The sequence below is a fragment of the Topomyia yanbarensis genome, chromosome 2 (assembly GCF_030247195.1).
Source record: "Topomyia yanbarensis strain Yona2022 chromosome 2, ASM3024719v1, whole genome shotgun sequence".
NCBI lineage: Eukaryota > Metazoa > Arthropoda > Insecta > Diptera > Culicidae > Topomyia > Topomyia yanbarensis.
In genome coordinates, this window is record NC_080671.1 from 53021635 (window position 1) to 53045758 (window position 24124).

Genomic DNA, 24124 nt, shown 5'->3' on the forward strand with positions numbered 1-24124 from the left:
GGCTTAGAGACATTCTAGCGCCATACATCCTTCGGCAAAGTTATTCAGCATATCCTGGACTATACTTCTATCTATTTGTTGGCATACTACAGGAAGAATTGTAGTCTATAGAATTAAAAATGCAAAAATGTAGGTTTTCCCATACTAATCTCCATACAAATTTCAAAAGCAATGCGCCACGCCGGGTCAACACCAATCGACCCCAAATTTTGCACAGTTGTTTAGGACCCCAAAAGGTACCAAAAAAGTGCTGTGCTCGGTTGATGTGGCTATGATTACGTTTTTCCATATAACAACGCCCCACCCTAGTGTATATATTATTTCATTTTCTAACTAATTAAAATAATTCGATCCCGATCGATAGTATCGAAAGTATCGACACTTTTCCTCCGATACATCGATACTCTGTATCGCAATGAACCAAAGTATCGTGATACCGAAGTATCAATACTTTTTCCAGTATCGCCCATCCCTAGGCCGAGCCGCCCTGACAAGTAGGGTCTGCCGGGCAAACATGAACCCAAATAGTGGGTGTTAGCGCCTTATTCTTTAAATTTACTCAATGGTGGGCCTTTGTAGCAAAAAAACAAGTAAAATCGACCTAAATGCATTTTTTCCTAGTTCTTAAAGGTTAGTCAGAAATTTGTAAATTCTATGACTATTTGTTGTTTTGAGTCAACCTAGTTTAAATGTAAAATATCATTGTGTATCGAAATAATAGCAGCAAAATCAATACCAATATAGAATCCTATGGGGAAGCAAGCAGAATGCAACAACCGCGAAACCCGCTGTTCAGTTCGATACCGAAATAGTGCGTATACCTTTCTTTCCGAAGGCCCTTGATCCCGCTATAAGTTTCTCGACCCATGTAACTTACAGAGCGGTGAAAGTGTTGTTAGATTCGCGAAAGTGTTGACAGCTGTGTAAATACTGTGTTGCCCAAGTTAATCATAGCGCTGATTCGCCGCAGGCTATAGGCACTAAGAAAACCCTTCGGGAAACCGGCAATATTAAGATCCAGCGCGATCAGTGGGCAAACCCCTACTTACAAAGTAGGGGAGACCGAGGAGGGTTGAAACATTTTTTTGTTTTTGTTAGATAAATCGACAAAAACTGTTATTCAATGATTGCTTATTTTTAAATTTCTTACTTCTGTTTATGCTTTATCAAATTTCATCATAATAACTGGTACAAATCAATAACAAAGCATCAATATATTGATTTTTGTAAGAGTGTTCTCTTTGTTTTATTTCTCCTCATACCGAGGTAAGTTGAAACAATGTGAGTTGAAACAAGTAAACAGCTACTTTAAATATTATCAAAACGTTTTCGAAAGCATCAAATGTTACAATTGTGTCATTTTTATTCGTTCACACTAAGATAATTCCTTAAAATGACGCAGTCTTATCATTATTTTTCACAGTGTATATCTATGTAAAAACTGACACTTGTTTTTAAAAGTAATGTTAGATTTTGGTTACAAATGGAGGAATTTCTGCACTTATCCCAACAGTAATAACACTAAGATATTTTATCTAACCACTAATCAACTATAACTGTAAAAAAACAAATTTGATGCCCATTTTTCATATACAGTAGGATTCCGTTTTTGGTAACAATTTTATTTTTTTCAGTTGCCAAAACCGGAACCGTGCCAAAAATGGAACCTTATTTTTAAAGTGTGGATTTTCAATTTTCGACTTCAAAAATGTTTCAATGATTTTTAATCATATGTGAAATGAAATGAGATGAAAGAAAAAATATTTATTCATGATTTTATCAAATTCAGACGTCGTACAATGGGGCAAGCTTTCGACGCTCAAAACCTCTACCGCCCTGGGTATATATCCTGGAGGATTAGTGTCTTTAGCAAAGCATCTTAGATGGAAATGATCATTATTTTGACAACTTTGGTTTTAATCTAGATCAGTAGAAACTGATCTAGATCAGTTCTATCTTTTGATAGAGGTGTTCTATCAAAAAACTTTCTTCGGCAAAGTTGTTTGTTTTGATATTTCTAACACATGTACTTAAGACATTTATACTTTATAACCTATGTAGATGGCGCTTCATGATATTTAAAAAAAAAATACTCGAGAAAATTAATTTTAACATTGGTTTATTAAAAATATATCTAGAAATAAATGTTTTATTCCTAAATCTTCGAAAATATACAATAATAAAAATGTTTAAAAGAGTGATAAATGTTATCATGACATTTTAAGGTTGTTTTCATCAAAAATATTAAAAAAATATGTTCCACAAAATTTGTAATAACCCACGAAGCGGCAGCTGGAATTTTGTTTGTGACTAGTAAAAACCTTTAACTATATAACCACGAAGAGAAAAAATTTGGGGCAATGTGAGCCTTATGCAGACTAATGAAAAGAGGAAAAAAATACTAGACCTGCGCGCCGCCGCGCCACGCCGCCGCCGCCGGTAATTTTTAACGTACGCCGACGCCGAACGGTAGATCGGCGGCGCGCTGCCGATGCATTTTTCCCGCGCCGACAATTCGCGAACTCTAAAATTGTTGACTCATAATTTTATCCACAAATCTAGGAACATTGTCCATGGGCCGAATATACGACGTTAACTGATTGATGATTTATCACATCTTGATCATTATTTGGTATTAGTGGTCGTCAATTGGATTACAAAATTAAAATAATCTTGATATTTTCTCGAAAACCATTACACGACACTCGTTATATAATTCAAAGATCCATTCTTGCTTCGTCAACTGGTTATGATTGTGAGCATATAAGTTTCAATTCACCATTCGTGTGCGCGAAATGGTTCACAAATTAAAAAAAAAACTTCCACTTTCAAGATATATGTGCCTGAAATTTACGATTATGTGCCTGATCCTAATCTTTGCACGTAATCAATTTCACTGGAACGCAGTGTATTATTCATTGATTTTTTAACCGATTCTTAATTCCTAATATGCTACACACGATTCACCAGTCGAGTTCGTGAAACTGTTCATGATGTAATCCATGAAGTAATTAATTTTCCACATAACCTTATTATACTTACGTAAACAATTACAAGGAACTCAGACTATCATTCATGGATTATTCGCTCTGCTTTTTGGTTTTGAAATTTCTATGTGAGCTATTGTGTACAACTTCTAGCAACCAGTCTCATAGGCACGAGCATTAGATACAATGACATTACTAGGACCTGTAACCCTGTTATTCCTTTGTTAAAATTCAGAGAAATGTTCGGAATTAAATGAAACTGCGCTGAGCAAAATACATTACCTAGCCACAATTCATGTCCGTGAAATAATTTAGAAAACTATAAGACACGTGACTCTGTGTAAAAAATCCAACGGTAAGCTCAAGACTAAAATATCACGATAACAGGACGAGAATTTACGAAAATCGTTGCACGTCGTTCAATTCTTGACTGTTTTAGTCAATAAAGTTAATACAAATCAATGTTTCATCGAGTTATGAATTAGAATCATAAAAATATTAAACATATTCAGACACAACCACCTACTAAACATTTCAGTATAATGTCTTTTTTACGTGAACTAGTTTTGTGAAAACATAAAATTTATTTTCAATACGAGGTTTATTTATAATTGATTGAATCGTCACCTATTTTATTTTTTTTCCCGAAGAATAGTTGAGCAAAGTGATCTTGACTTTTCGCGACGCTGGTGCACAGATGTGGCGATGCAGAGGGTAAGATTTCTAGTCTCATAAATTATTCATCGTGTGATCTAGCCCCACTCAAGAAAGATTTTCAGTGTCAGTTGCACCAGCCCGGTATCACAGACAAATAAGACGTAACACGAGATGAATTTTCATCACTCGTAGAAAAAACGGTCGATTTCAATTACAAATCGGTGGCGTTAGTGAGATTTTGACACAGAGCTAATTGCGTTACTTAGTTTCCGCACCCACCCGAAAACATTACGGTCTTTTTAATCTCATGCAAACCAAAACAAACAATATGGGCCGGAAATGTGAAATTCATTCTTGTCGAAGTGCCCAAGGTGGGAGTTGTTCACAATAATTTCTTAAGTTACAACAGGACAGGACGTTAGTAATTTAATTGATTCGGTGTATCGAATGTATGTAATGGATTAGAATTCGTTGGTCCCCATAACTGCTGGAGAAATTGGCGGGATGCAGGTGCTACAAAAACTAGAGAACGCTCAGACCATTTTCAATCAGACTTGTTTAGTGATCAGTTTCAACCTAACAGGAGGTAACACGTCAAGTCGTGGAATGATTATGATTGATAGTAACTGTATATTTAGGTTTCGTCAGCGTGTAGATCTGTATTATTCCAGCAAATCGAGCATACTTTGCACTCAAGATAGAAGCAGACCGTACGTTGTAAGAAGATGTAGTGCCAGGAAATCGTATTCCTTATCATTGGCGATTTTGTGCTTACAAGAAGTAAAAGTAAACACCAGCCTGGAAAATGAAGTAATGTGTCTCCCTTGAAAGGTGACCTTACACGATCATTAAAAGTGACATTTCTGCGCAGTAATGCCAATAATAACGCCTCGTGTTAGGGTTCCTGATATCTGCGGGATTCTAAAAGAGCGACGGTAAACAACCCAGGGACAACTTGACAGATAGTTCTTGTTTCATATATGCACCACCGATTTGATGGTGGCGCTAGTATGCCTTCTCTGTATGAGTACCACGAACAACGAAACGAAAAAGTTTCGAGAGAAAAGCGTGTTTCGTTACGTGTGTTATGAACGCCGTCAATGCGGCTAGAACAACATTTAGAAAAAGCTTATTCCAAAATGTGAATAAAGAGAACTATTATTAGAGAATAAATTTATCCCTAACTGAAAACCGTCAGCAAAGTTACATAAATCTTATTATATATTTAGCTGAAAGTCGTTGTTTTTAACAACCGGCTCTCTTCCCTCCTAAACATGTTTTGGTTTTCTTGTCGTGTGAAGTTTGAAACCGTTAAATCATTGGTGCTTTTTATCTCGAGAAATGTAAATGAAAAACATTTTGGCCAATGAAAGTACATCACTACCAAGCTTAACCATTCGTTTTGAATAGAATTTCTGTTTTTATTAGAATTCTAGCAGCAAAAAGAAATGGTAGAAATGCTTAAATTGATTATTTTCCACAGATATGGAAAATAATAAATGGGATGCGCCTTTTTCAAATTTTGCTCCATTCGAGCCGCCATGACATCACCAAATCACCCCAAAATTTGCTTATGAATTCAATATATGGGAGCTGTCAATTGTCCCCGGGCTTACGGTAAAGATGACTAAATGGAAACAAAAAACAATGAAACGACAACAACAATTAATTTCCTCAAACAAAACTGTTTTACCGTTGCCTAATTTCCCAAATATAGAACAATAAATAATTATTATGGGTCATTGAAATACAGTCGTTACTCTGCATTCTTCAAATTTGTCCATTGCAATCATTATTTCATGCGAAGTCGTAGTATGCGACATCGCCAATTTTTCTATTTCGTTCTTCAAATTTTACAACTGTAAAAATAGTTCCACTTTTCATTTATTATCTTGCATTTGGCAAGCAGGGTGGTCACTATTGGAGCATCAGTTGAAAAAAAAATTGATATGGTTGCGAGAATTACATTTTGTGCAATGTGTTCAACAGATGTCGCTAGTACATCGTGGGCGATGATTTTTTAGATTTTCTTCAAACTGTAACGTTTGTTTGTATGTGCTGTGAAGTCTGTTACAATAGCAACCGAAAATTTGGGAAAGGAATTGTACTGTTAAGATTTTTTTTAGTTACCTAGGCGTCAATATTCGTCACGCCGACACACGCCGTCGCGCCGCCGCCGATAGGGTCCAACGGCGTGACGCCGCCAACGCCGCCGCCGCCGGCCAAAAATGTCGCTTACGCCGCCGCCGATTAAAAATGCATCGGCGCACACCTCTAAAAATACAATTAAGATTAAATAGTTCCTACTTCGCTAGAGAATTTTTGAGTAAACTAAAATATATGCAAATATTTTCTTGTTTTAGAATTCAAATATAATATTTCGAACTGAGAATAAATTTATTAAGTAATTTATAAAGTAATCTTATTTGAATCACTGCAGTGTCTAGTCCTTTCTGCAGTTTTCTGAATTGTAGTTCAGTCATAAGGCTGTGCTTATTCTTTGCAAGAAATGTTTATCAGTCAGTGGTCAAAATAATGCTCATTTTGATCCAAGATACTTTTCCGAAGACACAAATCCTTCAGGAACAATACCCAGAGCGCTAGAGGATTTGAACGTCGAAAGTAGCATTCTGCCCGCTGTGCCGTCCTGTAGAATTCTCACAATCTTCGCGCTCTTCTCGAGTGCAATTCCCCTCATTACGAATATGTAAAATAGCCTTTAATTCGAATCGCTTTTCTTCGGCCCACTGAATGCAAAACTTGAACAATTCACTGAATGGTAGTGTTGATTTCGCTCCTGGGGCTGTTATGTCTTCTTTCTGAAAATTATTGAACAATTTTGTTTAAAAAACACAGCTCTTTTAAAAAATTAATAAATTTATTGCTTCTCCATAACAAACCCAAGAGGAAAGTCGTCAGTTGCCGGCACTGGTTGGTTGTCGGCACCCCTATGTAGCTCTTGACAGAAACCAGATATGGACATTCTGATAAATATTATTTGTGTTATATATTAGCGCGATCTTTTTGTGCTGAAGCAGACTCGAATGTTCTGTTCTACAACCAATATATTTTTTGAACAAGTGAAACTCTACTCAAAAGTTTTTTTTGATGATTTGCTTAGTGTTACAGAAAGAAGTAAATCGATCGAAAAAGTATGAGCATTGAATATTTACGATGTGAATTTATTATATTTTGTGATTCAACGTTGAATGGCGCCGAAATGTTCGCCACAAGTTTTCTTTTGATCAATTTTCAAAAAGGTTACTAAAATCGGTTGTCGGCACCCAAACATGGTCGGTTGTCGGCACCCAATTTTTTACGGCAAATGCTCTCAATAACCTAATCAATATGGGTATTTTGGAACGGGCTTTACGAATAGATACCAGAGATCGATCTTTGGCACCATTCTGAAAACCAGGAAGGCGACTTCCGGTTTAGCGTTTTACATTTACATGAAGAAAGCCCACCTGGTCGTGTTTTCACCGCTAGGTAGCACCGTATATACCAGATTGTCACGACCAGATAATTTGGCGGGGGGGCTCGGGGTTACCTTGGAGTCCCCCTCCCGTTTTGACTGACTTCTATCTGATATGTCTGAAGCTTTGGTAAAAAACTGGAGTGCCTGAAACTAACTCAATGGCAGTGAATGCGATCCGTCAGTGCATTAGCAGTGCGTAATATTCGCACTAGTTTTGTTCATAATGCCTTTGATGGGTATTGAACTGAATAAATTTCCTTTTCCCTTTGAATCGTGATGATCATCATTCATATTTTTCCATTTTTAGTAAAATTTTTTAGGGTTCCGACAACCGACCACATTTTCCAAAATGGTAAACAGTTATCATTTTACTAAATTTTTAATAACTATTTTTAAGTTGACAAATGAAATTAAATTCTTCGATAAGTTAGTAGCTAAGGCCTCTAGCTTTCTATTGGTATGCTTATTCCCATATATTGTTCAATTGGAGTAATGTTGTGAGCCAAAAACAAATGTTTGCCGACAACCGAACACATTTCCCTACATAAATAATGCATCTCTACACTTATTGTAATGATTAAATAAAACACGTATAGTGTAAAATATAGGTAACACTTAAATACATAACACTGTTTTAAAACAACATTGCGAAAAACATCTCAAAATTATCACAGTAATGTATTGAATCTATGAGACAATTTTCACAATATTAAAAAAATTGATTTGCGCCTTTGAGGGTTAATATGACTCCCAGGTTTGGAAATGAAGTCAAATGTGATATAAATTGATACAAAAAAATATCTTTTGCACATTTCTAAAAGACTTGTTGTGACCAACAAAAATGTTGCCAAAAACGGAACCCATTTGTTGCCAAAATCGGAGTGTGCCAAAAAGGGAGCATGCCAAAAACGGAATCTTACTGTATTTAGTTATGTATTATTATCCAACCACTTCTCCTAGAACATACTACACTGATTAAAATTGTTGATATGACCAGTGATACTATTCATGACTAAAAGTAATACGGGTTTATGAAAATACGTAATTTTGTATCCATGTCGGTAGTATTCAGTTCATTTTGGATTATGCTCAATTCGCTCCAAGCTTCAGAAGCGGATAGGAGTAAACAATTAGAATAAATGCATATTCCGTGGTTTTAAATAACATTGATCTAATAAATTGAGAACGTTGATCACTGTTGTCAATTCAGGAAAGAAGAATCTTGATTATTATTTGTTCAGGAACGTTAATGTGATTATAGCATTACAATAAGACTAGAGGTTCATCATCGAGGAGAGTTGAAACAAGGTGTTTCAACTCTCCTAGGTCGAGAAGTAAAGCTTGATCCACTATTTACAATTTATACATAGCAAAGGTAGAAAGAAACGCATACAATTCATAAATGTTAGCGCTTACATAATAGTGAAATTTTCATGATCGAATATCACTTAATATCCTATTTATACCAATGTTAAGAAAATAACGACAACTAATTTTGCTCATTTTTGTAGCGTGTTTACCGTAAAAACCCAACCACTTAACGTAGTTGGCGTGTATTGGAGGAGTTGTGAGCCCGATATAAATAAAACAAATGTACTAATGGGAACTGTTTCAACTCTCCTCTGTTTCAAATCTCCTCGGTTTCCCCTATACACAAATAATTTTCAGAAATGAAATATTGAGAATCGCACGTTTCAGAACGTGCGCTTTTATTGAAACTCATTTTATCAATTATAAATTGATGAAGTTCTTGCTAGTTTTATCCTCCTTTTAAAGAAAGACATTTTAAAATAATTTCATGTTAAATAATATTGGAAGTTAGATTTTTCTAGGGCTTCAATATATGAAAAATGAACAATTTTTTGAATTTTTTACCTATTTTCTATTCCATCTATGGCTCGTGCACGATAATATGTAATTTAATGCAACGTACGTAGCCTTTGTACGACGTTGTTTCCCTGGGACTCCCACTCCCAAATCATTTCGAGTTTCAAGCATTTAATTTTTAATATATAATGGTCTTGTTAAACTTAGATTCGTTAATAGTTTTTCTCGTTTTAGATTGCAGCGGCTTGTACGATTCTCATTGAACAACTAGAATAATAAGTATTTACACAGCTTTCATCGAAAGTACTCGGATGTAAAAAGCAATCAGTACATTTCAACCGAAATTATCAACTTCCCTTCCAGTGCAATGGCAACAACGACCGTACATCGCTCAAGATTCAATCGATCATCTGCTATTTACTGACCCAGTAGAACATCAAACAGAAATAGCTTTCGGTACCTAGCTGATGGCAGGAAATCCATCAGATCCCAGATAAATATAATTTAGCTCAGTTCAATATCCATTACATACTGTGTGTAGCACGTAGTCAATCACTGCCACCGTGTACCATCATCGCGGTAAATACTGCACTACCTGCTGAAAAGTTGGGAAAACACTCATCGATCTCTCCGATCGGGCAATTGATAAAAAAAATCCCTTCTCGCTCACATTTAGCGCGGTAATGAGCGCGAGCCTCAATTTAGCCAAAGTTGATTGCCCAGCCAGGCTGATTCCCCCGAATTCAACCAATTTCGAGGCAGATATCGTTTAGCACTGCACATCGCGCTAAAAGATGGGAAATTATTTCTCTGGCTATTTTACGAGCACAATTTTTACCCGTGCCCTCTTCGCGCGGGATCCACTTCTGCAGCGGAAAGTTCATGCTCCATTATTGAGGGTGTGAGGCCTTCTTTCTGTGGGTGATATGCGTCTAAAGAGAAATTTGACGCAGTTAGTGATAATAGCAGACTGATAACTTTTAAAATTTGCCAAATGATTCGAATGAAAATCAGCTACCAAAAGCGGTTTACGATCGACATTTTTGAACACCTTGAACCTTTGCGTACTTTCTTAGTAAACCATAAAGCCCTGCGCCACAGCGTTGAAATGTGCCCGGTACCCTATAACTACCTGATATAGCATCTTCCATCATCATAATCATCCAACGCGTACGCGAATGGCGATGATGGAGCGAAATCTTCGCAGTTTCGGTGGCTGTGCATCACGACGAAGGCGACGGCAAACCACAACAACAACGACGACGACAACGGCGATGAAGGGGCAAGCGGATAAAAACCGAACGATGCCGAGAAGCGATAAAAGGGGGCAAAAAACGTAATGGCAATCTGTTTTCAAATTGTCTAATTGCGTCCATTTGAGCATTTGCAATTGCCGTCATTTGCGAGTAAATTGATTCCGAATGGGGATAAATTGGTCTGCCGGGGGAATCCAGCTGGAAATCGCCGGTGGAAGTGCTATAATAGGGCGGTTTTGGTGAAATCTGGCCAAAGGTCACAAAGCGCATTGGCTCGGAGTGAGTGCATGTGCAATTGACTGACCGGTAATTGTGCGTGAATCGTTGCGGAGCTGGACGAAAGATGATACACTTGGGAACTAAAATTACCTGAAATTGGCTGTGAAGCAAAAGGTTACGTTTGCAATGGCAAAGTTTCCAGGTGAACGGTAGTTTGAATGCATTTTTCTTTTAGTTCTTGAGCTTAGTGTTGTGATAGCTCCAACCTCATCTAGCCTGGTCTGGTGAAACCGGAGAAAAACAGTATTGGATCTAATTATCTAATCCACTAGGAAAGATTTTTAGTGTCCGAAGGGTTGGTGCACTTGACTTGAAATTACGATTCCGTGAATTTTCTATCGGATGTGTACTAATATTCATAGGTGATTCGGAGACAATTTGGGCATGAGAAAAATCCGGTGAAACATATACCGACCGCATATTTAACTGGTTCCCAAAGCATTCAATAACAGCCTAAATACGCGTTTTAATTCAAACCCTCTGAAAATGTCAATCGGCCCAACCCCCAACATCTGCTGACCGCTGGCGTTGGCTGCTGGTTGCTGTAATCGTCGAACCATATTTATCACTGGCACTGGCACCTTTGCACGTTCGGGACCTCGCTTAATGTGGCTATCGAACCTTGTTGCCAATTAATTTCACGAGAGCTCTCGTTTTGGTGTCCCTCTTCAAGTAGCTGGTTTGGTTGTGCGGATTTTTTTTCTCGTCGTTGTTTGCCACTTTCCGGCTCACGTTTGTGCCAATATGGTCGCGCCTGACCTAGTTCACCAAAAGTGGCGTCCCCCTTTCAGTAATGAAATGACGGAGGTCTCCCAGTCAGAGTCCAACTTTAGAGTTGAATCGTATCAGAAAACAGTACGATCACGCCGAATAGACCGACCTCACATACGGCTGTGTGCTCCAGTAGACGAAGGTGATCGGGGGGCTCCCCTGCAGCAGCACACTTTAGAGCATCTGTGATGGAGTGGTATGGGCGATTATAAAAAATGGAGATCATGCTTCCCCAAAAAAAAAGTTTCAAACCGTTTATTATTTTTCAATTTTCTCACTCTTCCCCTCTCGAAGTTCAATCAGCGATTATCGTCTGTTTTTACGTGTATTATGATGGATACAAATGTGTATAGCCCCGTTCGCGTCTTGTTGGCGCGACTACGGACTTTGATACAGTCGGTCCAGTGGAACATCTTTCTCTATATATATTTTCCATCGGAGTAACGTTCACGAGCCAAACAGAGTGAATAGCACATCAAACGGTCGTTATTTCCGCTGTTTGCTCCGATGGTGTTGGCTAAGACTACTGCTATGTAGCTACTGCAGTGCTCAGTCGATCAATCGATTTTTTTCTCTTCTCGATTATTATCGTTATATTTGGCATATTAGAAGATAAATATACATCAAAGATGATGACGATCAGAAGCTACAGTTCTTCTTCTTTCCTACTGATCTCCTACTAAATAGGGGTTGTTTGACTGCATATTCCCTTGAAATGATATCGAATTTGTTTTAGCTGGGTACACATTTTTGCGTCGATATCGATTCAAGAACATCCTATACACTGATAGAATATATTCGTAAATCGCTACGAATTAGTTTCGTAAGGACAATTTTCATAAAATACACGAATTTTTCGTACATATGATGAATCATTCGTAGTTCCATTGAAACACTTTTATTTTTTATTACGAGTTTTTCGCGAAATCCACGAAACGACTTTCGTTGGTTTATTACAAAACGGCTTCATTAGACAAACGAATTGTTCACTTTTATTTACGAAAGACTTAATAATATTTACGAGCACCATTCGTCAAACAGTCAACGTCAATAGAGGTAGAATATGGTGTCCTTGTTGCTATACGTCGCAGGATCTCACCGGATGGAACAACACACACTGAATCAGCCCTTTGCTTTTCGGAAATGGCAACTATGGCCGTCGTTTGGACAACTGATGAATCAATACTGAACGATTGGCAGGTTCCAGCATGACAGCGGCGAAGTAATCCCCCGCCCGTGCCCCGTAACCTGTTTAATGTTCTTGAAATGATTGATAATAATACGGACGGATTTCCGTTCATCTTTCGTAACTTCCATCCACTGGACGGCAGTGGCGACACGTTAATTGTCAACTGCTTTGGATTTTGGTGCCTCCGCCAGCAAATTCTGTTTTTCGATTGATTGAATTGTCGCCAACATTAGGATTGATCAACAGCAGTCGCTTTCCCCCAGAGAGGAAAGGGTTAGAGGCCACTGCCACTAACTGTTCGGACATTAGATATTACATTAGATATAATTAGATATTACAACAAACAGTAACCCGAGTTTATTTACCTCGAATACACAAATACAGATCCAAGCACCGTAAGAACCGTTTCCGACTGTATTTGCCGAATTCTGGAATTTCACGGAGCGAATTGTACTTTTGAGGGATATAATGCAATTTTCTTTTCCACGGTTTTTCCCCGTGACTGTTCCAGTTCTCGTTCGTTAAATAAATATTCCAGTTGTGGATTGTAGGACTCAGCATGTCCCGGTAGCGGTCTCTTAGGGGCGACAACATGATCATGAATGCGACGCATTTCTTCTTTGGTCGGTGTCCCAAACCATGTAGAACTTGCTTAAAACTTAAAACTGCTTGCTCCCAAACCATGTAGAGCAGCTTACTTTTCTACCTCGGCACGTCCAACACATCTTGAGTGCATGAGCAAGGCCAAGGATTTTAAGCTTCTCCGATTTACTTGGCAAAAATGAACGCTTTTGATCCATAATATTACGAATGGGCATCTTTTCTACTTCTGGTGTGAACCACTCAATGCAGGGCTGCAAAGACTAATATTAGAAAATTCACTAATGAGCGATAATTTAAAAATTAACCTGATAATTGTCGTACTGATCATCCGGATTTCTCCCAGCCATAATACCCTTCATGAGCCGAACGTCTTCGTCACTCAGCACAATATTTTGACCAGTTTGTGGATTCTTAACTGTTCGCCAAAAGTTCGGATCTTCCATCTTTTTCAGGAAATAATCGATGGCATCAGTTTCCGGCAGTTTGGTCAATCTGTTTGCATCTTAATCGTATCCAACGTGTTTATACTCATCGTACCAGTGCATCGGAATGTTTCCCACAGTGTTCCTCATATCTTTCTTGTCCGATGTATCTCCAGCAGCATACTCGTCCTGGTTCTTGAAGTGCGATTTTTTTTCTGGGAAGACACCTACGCCGTTGAAATCCGGATAATTTGCTCGCCTGGTCACTTTACTTTCAACCTATGTGCAGCGCATCTTACCTCGTCCGAGTTATAAAAATCGCTGGCACTTTCCTGGCCTGCGGTTTCCGTTGTCTTTAGATTCGATTTGGGACCGTTCTCACTTTCCTTCTCCAATTCCAATGAGGTAAACGCCTTCCGTTTCCCCGCAAACCAAAAAGTACTGAACGCACCTACAAACGACTATCAAAAATACCACGCAATTTCCTGAACATTTTTCGCTTCCAGTTGATCCAGAATCCGGAGCAATACGGATTCAGTTGAGCCATCGCGAACTTGGTTTGTATGAACTTAAGTTTGTATGCTCGTTGGTTTTGTATGAAGAAGTTTGAGTTTTTCTCTACCGGAGCAATGTCAAAATAATATGATATTAAATACGACAACTTTCTTAAGATGAACGAATGAATTTATGCGACCAACGAAATCGTTCGTAATATACACAACCGTTTATTAAAATAAACGAAACATTTCGTTTCATTCACTAAAAATATTGTCGTTATCAACGATTACATTCGTGCAATGTTAACTTCTTCGTACCATAATAAAATCAACTTGGCCACATCGATTTTTTTAATTAAAAAAATCGATGTTGTCAAATATCGATCCCAAAAGATCGACTGAAAACACTAAGAGGCTAATAAATACGAAAACATTTCTAAGGTAAACGAAATTAATTTGTGCGAGCAACGAAATCGTTCATCATATACATACACATTTATTGAAACAAACGAATCACTTCATTTCATTCACGAAACATAATGTCGTTATCAACGAAAACATTCGTGCAATGCAAACTAAATAAGTAAAATTTACGAAAACATTCGTTCATTAAGCTGTCATTTCTTCGTACCACAATAAAATCGATTTGGCCACATCGATTTTTTTAAATTAAAAAAAATCGATGTTGTCAAACATCGATCCCATAAAATCGACTGAAAACATCAAGAGGCTAATAAATACGAAAACTTTGCCAAGATAAACGAAATGAATTCGTGCGACCAACGAAATCGTTCGTAATATACACAAACGTTTATTAAAATAAACAAAACATTTCGTTTCATTCACGAAAAATAATGTCGTTATCAACGATAACATTCGTGCAGTGTACATTAAATGTGTAAAATTTACGAAAGCTTTCGTTCACCAAGCGGCCATTCTTGTTCATGAAATGAACGAAACCTACTGTTTACAATGCACGAAAATACTTCGTTGCAGAAAACGAAGAATGAATTCGTGCATTGCATGATCGATTTCATTATATTTACGAATTTATATTATCAGTGTAGGATGAACGATAGTAATTGATTGATTAAATTCATTGAAAGCGGCTTTAACCTAACCCGTCATTCACCGCTTTGGACGATAGTTCTGTTCAACTGGAATATTTAAGATATAGTGATGGAGATCGCATGTATCTAATATCCCATTACTCGAAATTATTCATATATGATGTATTTAATTTAAAGAAGACATCCTTGTGTAAAAACACACATAAACCTACTCAGAAAGTTTTAACTTACGAGTGCTATTCTATGCTATATTTCTCCTTAGTGGAGAAAAATATTGGTAAAAACATTTTTTTCCATTAAGGACAAAATTGTGTTCTATGGGATTCCTTATATACCTACATGGGAATGCGTATAACGGCAGCATCAGTCGTGTTTAGATCGGCTTGAAAAAAATATCTCGAAAAAAAATCCAAAACAATTGTGAATATCGTCTTCTAAAATTTGCTACATTCACTTTTTTTTCCTTTCGGATATTTTTGGGAATTTTTTTCAGAAATTATACAGAATGACGGCGGCGACCTCTCGCAAGCAAACCTGTGATCTACTCGTTAGCCCGGTTTGCTCAAACTTAGACCTTCTCTCCTTTCGACATTTTGTTTACCATTTGTCTTTCAACTTTTTGTCAAAGAATCGGTACTTCTACTATCTTTTCTACACCCATACTAACATAATACTGAGTACATTTGACACCCGAATGATTCATCGGGGATAGTATTCTTTTATAGTTTAAACGCAATGAATTAAAATGGCAAGGGTAACAGCAGATTTCCACAGTTAGTTCCAGAATTATCTGTCAAAATCTTTCCCCGTGGGCCAATTGTACTTGATGGTAAAACGTGAACAAATTCGGAGGGGGGGGGGGCAGTGACTCAATCAAATACTAAGAGATTATAAATAGAGCTGCCGCGTGTCTGTTTAAATCAATCGTTGCTTGCATTCAAAGCGAGCTACATCATGACTATATCGTCCGGACAGTACACTGATAGAATATATTCATAAATCGCTACGACTTTTTTTATTTTTTAATTGTAGAGGTTTTAACCTTAGGGCCATTCGCTTCTTTTCGGGTTAGAGAAATCTCTTTTGGAAAAATCTTTAACCCTATGTGCGGGGTTGGGAATCGAACCCAGGTGAGCTGCGTACAAGGCAATGGATTTACCAACTACGCTATGCCCGTCCCCAACACTGAGAATTATTTTCATAAAAGATACGAATATTTCGTGCATATGATGAATCATTCGTAGTTCTATTGAAACACTATTATTTTTTATCACGAAATTTTCGAAAAAAAACCCGAAGCGACTTTCGTTGCCTTATTACGAAACGGTTACATTAGGCAAACGCTGCTATATGCGAAAGTTTTCATAATTTATTAGCAACATTCGATAGGGGTAGAATATGTTGTCCGGTTACGGGAATATTTTCTGAACACCTTTCGCTTCCAGTTGATCCAGAAACCGGAGCAGTACGGATTCGGTCGGATTCAGTTGATCCATCGCGAACTGTTCGTTAGTTTTATATAAATAAGTTTTCGATTTTCTCTCTTCCAGTATAATTCACAAAGAAACTGAGCTCGTTCCATATTCTGCCGGAGCAATGTCAAAATAATACGCTATTAAATACGAAAACTTCCCTAAGATGAACGAAATCGTTCGTAATATACACAAACGCTTATTAAAATAAACGAAACATTTCGTTTCATTCACGAAAAATAATATCGTTATCAACGATAACATTCATGCAACGTACACTAAATATGTAAAATTTACGAAAACTTTCGTTCATTAAGCGGCCATTTCTTCACACCACAATCTTTCTAGTCCTCAATAGAGATGAGCAGGTTGAAATAAAATCGATTTTGCGAGATCGATCCTTTTAGGTAAAAAAAATCGGTGTTGTCAAATATCGATCCGAAAAGATCGAATGAAAAAAATAAATACGAATACTTTTCTAAGATGAATGGAATCAATTCGTTCGATCAACAAAATCGTTCGGAATATACAGAAACCTTTTTTAAAATAAACGAATCATTTCATTTCATTCACGAAAAATCATGTCGTTATCAACGATAACATTCGTGCAATGTACACTAAACATGTAAAATTTACGAAAACTTTCGTTAACCAAGCGGCCATTCAGTTCATGAAATGAATGAGACCTCTTATTTACACTGCACGAAAATTCATCGTCGCAGAAAACGACGAATGAACTCGTGCATTGCACGATCAATTTCATTATATTTACGAATTTATATTTTCAGTGTACAATAAGCGCTAAACGCTATGGCATTTCCGCAACCCGAGCACAAATTGATACACTTGCATACACGAAAATGGAAATGCGATAGATTCGATTCGTGTACACACAATGATTAGCAATGTGGGTGGGAAGGGTTGGTTTGGATTGAGTTCAACACTGCAGGGTGCGACGTGTGTGTGCTGCTTGTGAGGTTGCAAATTGGGATAAATTAATTTATTTTATGCTTGTGTGTACATTCGGTTGACGATATGTTTTTTGGGCGATTCGTAGGTACGTATGGTAATAAGCATATATATATATAGCGTAATATTTTATATAGGAATTATAATTGAACGGAAACAATCCCATCCTTAGCAGTAGCCGTTTTCTTTGTTGCTTCATTTGAAGTGCGATTAGAAATATGTTTTAAATATATAAAGAGTATTCAGCCCACACACTCAGGTTCGATAGATTGTGGAAAATTGGTTCGAGTCGAATAACGACGTTCGGGAATGGTTCATTTTTAGATTGATAATTTAACAGTTCTAAACAAAAAAACCGAAAGATTTTAAAACTAAAACTTACTCTCCCCGGCTTACAGAACTTACTCTTTTTTTAAATTTAAAATTCAAGCCCCGCCATGTCTTACTGGACGCAAAATTAGATTAACTATTTTAATTAAGCAACAAATAGAAGGATTACGGAATTATAAAACAAAACGCCATACTGGGAATGTAATTGATTCGGTTATAGTTCCACATTATAACACCTATACAAAGCAGAACATGCTCTTACTTTATTGTTTTAGTTTCAAACTGGATCCGGTTTATTTCTAAAATTGTCAAATGTGCCATGTGTACGACATTAACACTAAAACTTATTAAATATATTAAAAATAATTAAATATTAATTTGTTTAGTCATCAAACGGTTAAGAAATAAAAAGATTGTTCATCTGAGTTTATTAGAACATTACTGAAAACATAATTGGAAATTGATATTTCATTTTTTTGTGGAAGAACTGAATATTTCCTTTGACGAACGTGGGCTTCCTCATCACAGTACTCAATATGGGTTATTAGATGGATTGATACCAAACGGATATTCTGCTTATTGTAATCGATTTATGTGTTGATAATTGAAATGAATTGAAATAAGAGATTAGTTTAAAAGTATAGCAGAGATCATTGTGTAGTACAGTTGAGACCCGATTTTATCAGCACCCGATTTTATCAGCTTCATATGAAAATTGATAGTTGGTAGTTTGATGGGCTCTAGCAGACGAACCAAGTTGAATTCGAGTAAATCCTTTCTTGGGCATATATTTCTTATCTTAGAGATCCGAAAAATGCCAAAATAAAAATAATATTTTTTTTTTCAAATTTTGCACTGTCAGACCTCCTTAAGCGAAACAGTAAATAATAATCAGAATAATCAGAAAAGGTTGCAAGGCTATATCTAAGGAACAAACAAGAATATTCTAAGAGCTTCGGTTTATTAAAAAGACAGAAAAATATATACGTCCCTGTTTTAACAGCTTAAAATTCGCCAAGGGGCTGATAAAAACGGGTCTTTACTGTACTTCGTTTTAGAATTGTGTTTCTGTTAAAAGACCATTAATAAATTTTGTATTAAGGGGGAGGGTGTGAGTCCAGGCTGTTAGGACCGAGGATAGACTTCAGGACGTGACCGATTAATGACCGCGCGAGTAGGAGGGGGTAATGCTCGAGACCACGTTTATGAATTTATAGGTGCTAAAACGTTCACCCAACTACAGGGATGTTTAAATGTTGACGAGATCGCGGGCGTAAGTATGTGTGTATGATTGTAGTTGCATATTCGCGTTTGTGACCAGGTTTATGCCATCGCGAAGGCTACGAGTGCTTGTACGTTTGGATTGAGAGAGATTGTGAGTGTATTTTACTATGAGCGAACATGTCATTGATTATGTCAGTTAGTTTGTTAGTATGAATATAATTTAAGATAGGGTAACAAAAGAAAAAGTAAAATGCCGAATAGAGATAAAAAAGATGCAAAGAGATTCAGCTGAAGTGTATATATTGACCGATATTATTTTTGGTATACATGAGTAGTGGAAACCCAAACTAATAGAAGTAAAACAAAAGCAGACTAATGAAGTAGAAGAAAAGAACACATGTAATATGCAATTAAGCTACGTGAACTCGACCTTAAGCCAGCAAATGATATTTATTTACCTTTGACGAAAATTGCTTTTTATTAGACTTTTGTCATACTACACACTCAATTCAGCTCGGCAATTTCTCAACAGCCGTGTAATCAGAAAATCTGGAAACTGATATCTCAGAAAAGTGTAATTTTTTTACTGATTTTCGGTGAAATATTTTCCGAGTCTCAGCTATCAAATGTCACTTTTTTAAGATCTCAGCAAAAAAAGATATTTGCTGAAATCTCAGCTGTTGAGATTTCGGCAAATGTTGCAAAAAAGCTGAGATTCGGTAGAACAAATTAAGTGTGTATGCTGAGCCGGGATGGATGATTCACGGGTTTCGGCTAATTACTCATAGCTTAATTTATCCAATCCGATCTTTCCGAATAAATCGAATCGAATACTCGAAATGAAAACTGGAAAAAGTGAACACTAAATGCTAAGAAGGAAAACAATTCACGCGAGAAAATAAATTACCCACTATTCTATCATATACGCCAGTTCTTCATCAATTCCCTGACCCAGCTGTCACAAATACTCATTCTAACATTCTAAATAGCAAATTTTGCACAGAAAATACAATGTTATTGGTTTTGCGGTAAATCAGAAAAAAAAGGTTAAACTTAAGGTGTCGGTTTAAACCACAATATCCCTATAAGAAAATTGCATTTTTATAGACAAATTGTATGAATTTTAAAAATGTTATAAGTAATTGTTAGGAAAATGTGTTTCTTAATAAGTGAATAACTTATAAAATAGGCGTAATTCCACGAATTCAATGAGTTTGTTGAAATAAAATTCAAAATATGTATTTTGAAAATTATCACATTTTGGAAAACTTTTTGTGAAGAGCCTTTCGATTTGAAATGTCATTTTGAATAATATTTCATAATGAAATTACATTTATAATTGTCAATTAGTATGAAACTTGAAAACGCGTTAAAAGTTTTTTTTCCGAGGACTTCTTCATGATGCAACGACGTTTAAAATGTTTCCAGAAATATCAGGCTTTCGCTGACAAAAAATAAAAATTAAAAAAGGGCTTCTTGCCATTTTATTTTTGAACATGAATTTGATTTTTTGAAAAAAAAATCAGCGCAATATTTTTGCAAAAAAATGTTTTATTCTCTGCAAATTATTATTCAAAAGCTTTGCTGTACAAAATACTGTTCCCGATCTTTTTTTTTTGAAATCGGTTCATACAAAAACTTTTTTTCCCCACTTGGGGAAATACTTAGTCTTCCATACTGGTAAAACGTATAAATTTAAATCCGGTCGGTCACGATTTTAAAGATTGGATCTTGGCGGAATTGCTCTTTACACAAATTGGCTAAACTATTCAGTAGAAACTGATACAGCATCCAATAGTTTAATTTCCGAATGTTCTGCCATTAAATGAATCGAATTGATTGCCGAGCGTTCACTTGTATCAAGTTCGGTAGTAAAAAATACCTAATATTACAAAAAAATCAATGTGTGTAGGCGCTAGAACCCAAGTATTAATATTAGTATCTCTAAAATTATTCGAGTAAAAGCATATTTATCAGATAAAATATGCCTGAAGTTTTTCTTAACAAGAATTGTAATATATGTACAGTAAATTGAATCCACGGTACTTAACAACGTGTACCATAAAACGAACATAACGTAACATAAATATAAAATTGCGAAAAGCACACTTTGCCGGTAACCCTCAGAACAGAAAAAACGTACTGGAAGTCTCTGTCGTGCAATTTTTCATTTATGAGGCGTTATATCAACACAAAATACCCATGTCAAAATAAGTTGCAATATTGTCACCATAGACTATCAAATCACTGGTTACCAAGTTGGAGCTATTTTTCTAACTATACGATTACAACTATCGCGACTCCACAGCACACAGTTGTCAACCATTCGAATGCCGCGATGGGCACCCGAAGGAAACACCCCCTTCCTGATCTTGCCTTTCGTATGAAATAACCGCGAAGCTGCGACCATTCCAATATGCTGCCGATGAACAAGATCATAAATTCACCTGATGGGCCATGATTTCCAGTTATGGTCGATCGTATGCGAATGCTGATAGGCATTTGAAATAGGTAATTTTTCTCGCAAAATTTAAAACCAATTTATATTCTGATGCGCATAACCTCGCATCGTCCGGGCCGTAGTCGGTGAGAGGGAAAGAAAGAGAGGTACACTAACTACATCGATTTTATTAAAGTGACGACTTTAACGGACTGCGCATTCGTGTTAATAATCACATTCACGTCCCGTGGGGATGTAACTTATCTAACACAAGGCAAACCGAGGAGGCGTGTAAAATTGATTGGTGCTAATTTATCGATTGATCACCTCCCATTAGCGAATTGGAAGAAAACCATCAGTTCCCTGGTGGACACTTGAAGAATACGTACTATGAGCACTTCGTAAATCACCCGAGAACTGGTCAGGAAATAGGTTATATAAGATAAAATCTAATCGCGACCGCTGTTGCTTAATATTTAATCTTCGAAGAGAGTTCCGATAGTGGGTTAGCGCAGTAAATTCAACGTATGGCAAAAGTTTATCAGTGATGAAACAATCAACATTATCTTTTACGACCGTCCATCAATTTAACATGGTTGATTGGAAAGCTGTGCTCGGCTCGACCGTTTCACCAGATTAGAAACTAATCGCGGAAGCTGTAGCTAAAGTTGCACACGTTTGGCTGGTGATAAACATTAATTATTGTCCTTTTTGTTTTGCACAGATTTGTTGAATCATCCGATTGAATTGCTAATGAATTATGAAAATTACCTGAACGAGCGTTAATGATTATTATTCAGACACTCACAGCACCTCGTAATAACTAAAGTTTTGACTCGAGTAGGATCTTAGTGAATCAATAATTTATTTTAGTTTTCAATGTGGGATATCATTCACAAGCAAAATTTGTTAGGAGGGATTTACAATACTCTACCCACGCGTTCTAATAGTACAGTACTACACTCCAAGGTCACGCATAAAACATGCTGAAGAAGTTGAATAACCTTCCCTATACGCAGCGCGGTGGAGCACCAATGCTACGTAGGACGTACGCAACTGCATTTCAGATCTCCATTCCAGATAAGTAGGTATGTATGTATGCGCAGTCGCCGGCAGGAGATGTGCAAACGCTACTTATTGCAGGTTATGTAGAATTAGCAACGAATTGAACTTTACTGGACGATCGTGAGGGTAGGTAAAAAATAACAACGAATAAAGTGTAAGGTACTATACATACAGGAGGTTCCTTTCCACACCAAACGATCCTCGGAAACTAACAGACAGGTGCCTGAACCTCTGCTGCTCGAATGTGTAAATCAAAAACTTGTTTAACACTGAAGAGGGTTTTATGTTTTAAAACTTAAATGAGAAACTTTAAATTTATGGGTCTGGGATCAAGCCTGCGAACGGAGGAACAATGGTCACTAATTAGTCGCTCATTTTGTGTGATTTAACGATTCTAAAGGACTTTTGAATTCTGCTACTGGAGATTTTCGAACCTGTGGATGTAGATCACGATGAAACTGATGCCATTTATTATCTGCGAGTTGGTGTAGCGTTTCGTCTGATTGCAGCCAATCGTTCAGCTCATTGCAGAGAAATTTCCGGTGTGCTGAACAGCAAGCAGCATTTTGGAAACGTTGCTGTGCTGATGAATGAAATTAGCCATCATTATCCTCGTACGTGGCTGATGGTAAAAGCAACGCATGTGTTATTCTCGCTTCTTGTTGAGCTGTTTCGCCATATGGAGCACACGCTTCCCCGATGATTCGCCTGCGTTCTTATCCGCGATAATCGTTGGCAGATTGTACTCCAAAATGTAGTTCTTAGCGCTGGAGCTCCGAGAAGCTGTTTCTGCTTCTTCTCTGGCCGACCTGCACCGCCCGGTTCAGTGCTCAAACGGTGGAAAAAATACAGCAGTTCGAGCGAGCAGATTCATATCTGACATCTTAAAGGTATCTCGCCAAGAGCCTTTCTTGATTTTGTTTTCTCCTCAAGCTTTTGTGGCTTTCTGAATACATGCGAGATGGCGCGATGATGACGGGCTCGTGATGGAGATGATTTTGGGTTTCTTTTCAAACCCGTTCGATGGAAGCAGTCAGCCCAGCAACAGCGTACACGTACACAAGAGGTAATCACCTTCGATCGCGACTTGTTGGAACCAACGTCGATATTAGGTAAAAAGGTGGCAAGAAATTAATTTTAAAACATTTAATCGCTTTTTTACTCCTTGCTCCTGACAATGATGCTACAGCTTTACAACCGATATGAGACAGGCTCCCTGAAGAGCTAATGGCCGATTCTGGTCAGTTTGTGGTGTGTTGACGCGGGAAGATGCTTCGCGCGAGATTTGCCTTTTGCACAAGGCCGAGAAAAAATTTATGACATTGGCGGTTAACCCTTGACAGGAAACTAATTTCATAAATCGAAGTCGACTACAATGACGTATGTATGGCCTCAGACAAAAAATGGATCTAAATGACTATACGCCGTTCGAAAACTAAATGTCAAACATCCGGTGATAAATTTTTAGTCGTTAAAACATCCCAAAGTATCTCGCGTTAAGTAATCAAGTCCTCTAGCAATTTATAAGTTACCATGATATGCAATATGTTGCGCTCACTCGAAAACCATGGCAATTCTTACCTGAAAT

The 24124-nt window shown here is 37.2% G+C and overlaps 1 protein-coding gene and 1 pseudogene across 1 annotated transcript in view; both read right to left on the reverse strand.

The window, feature by feature from the left end:
* The window catches only part of LOC131684958 (bone morphogenetic protein receptor type-1B), a 550923-nt gene that overhangs the window by 489352 nt on the left and 37447 nt on the right, over window positions 1-24124 (reverse strand). The window lies entirely within an intron of this gene.
* LOC131684960 (ribosome biogenesis protein BOP1 homolog) lies at window positions 12692-13888 on the reverse strand (annotated as a pseudogene).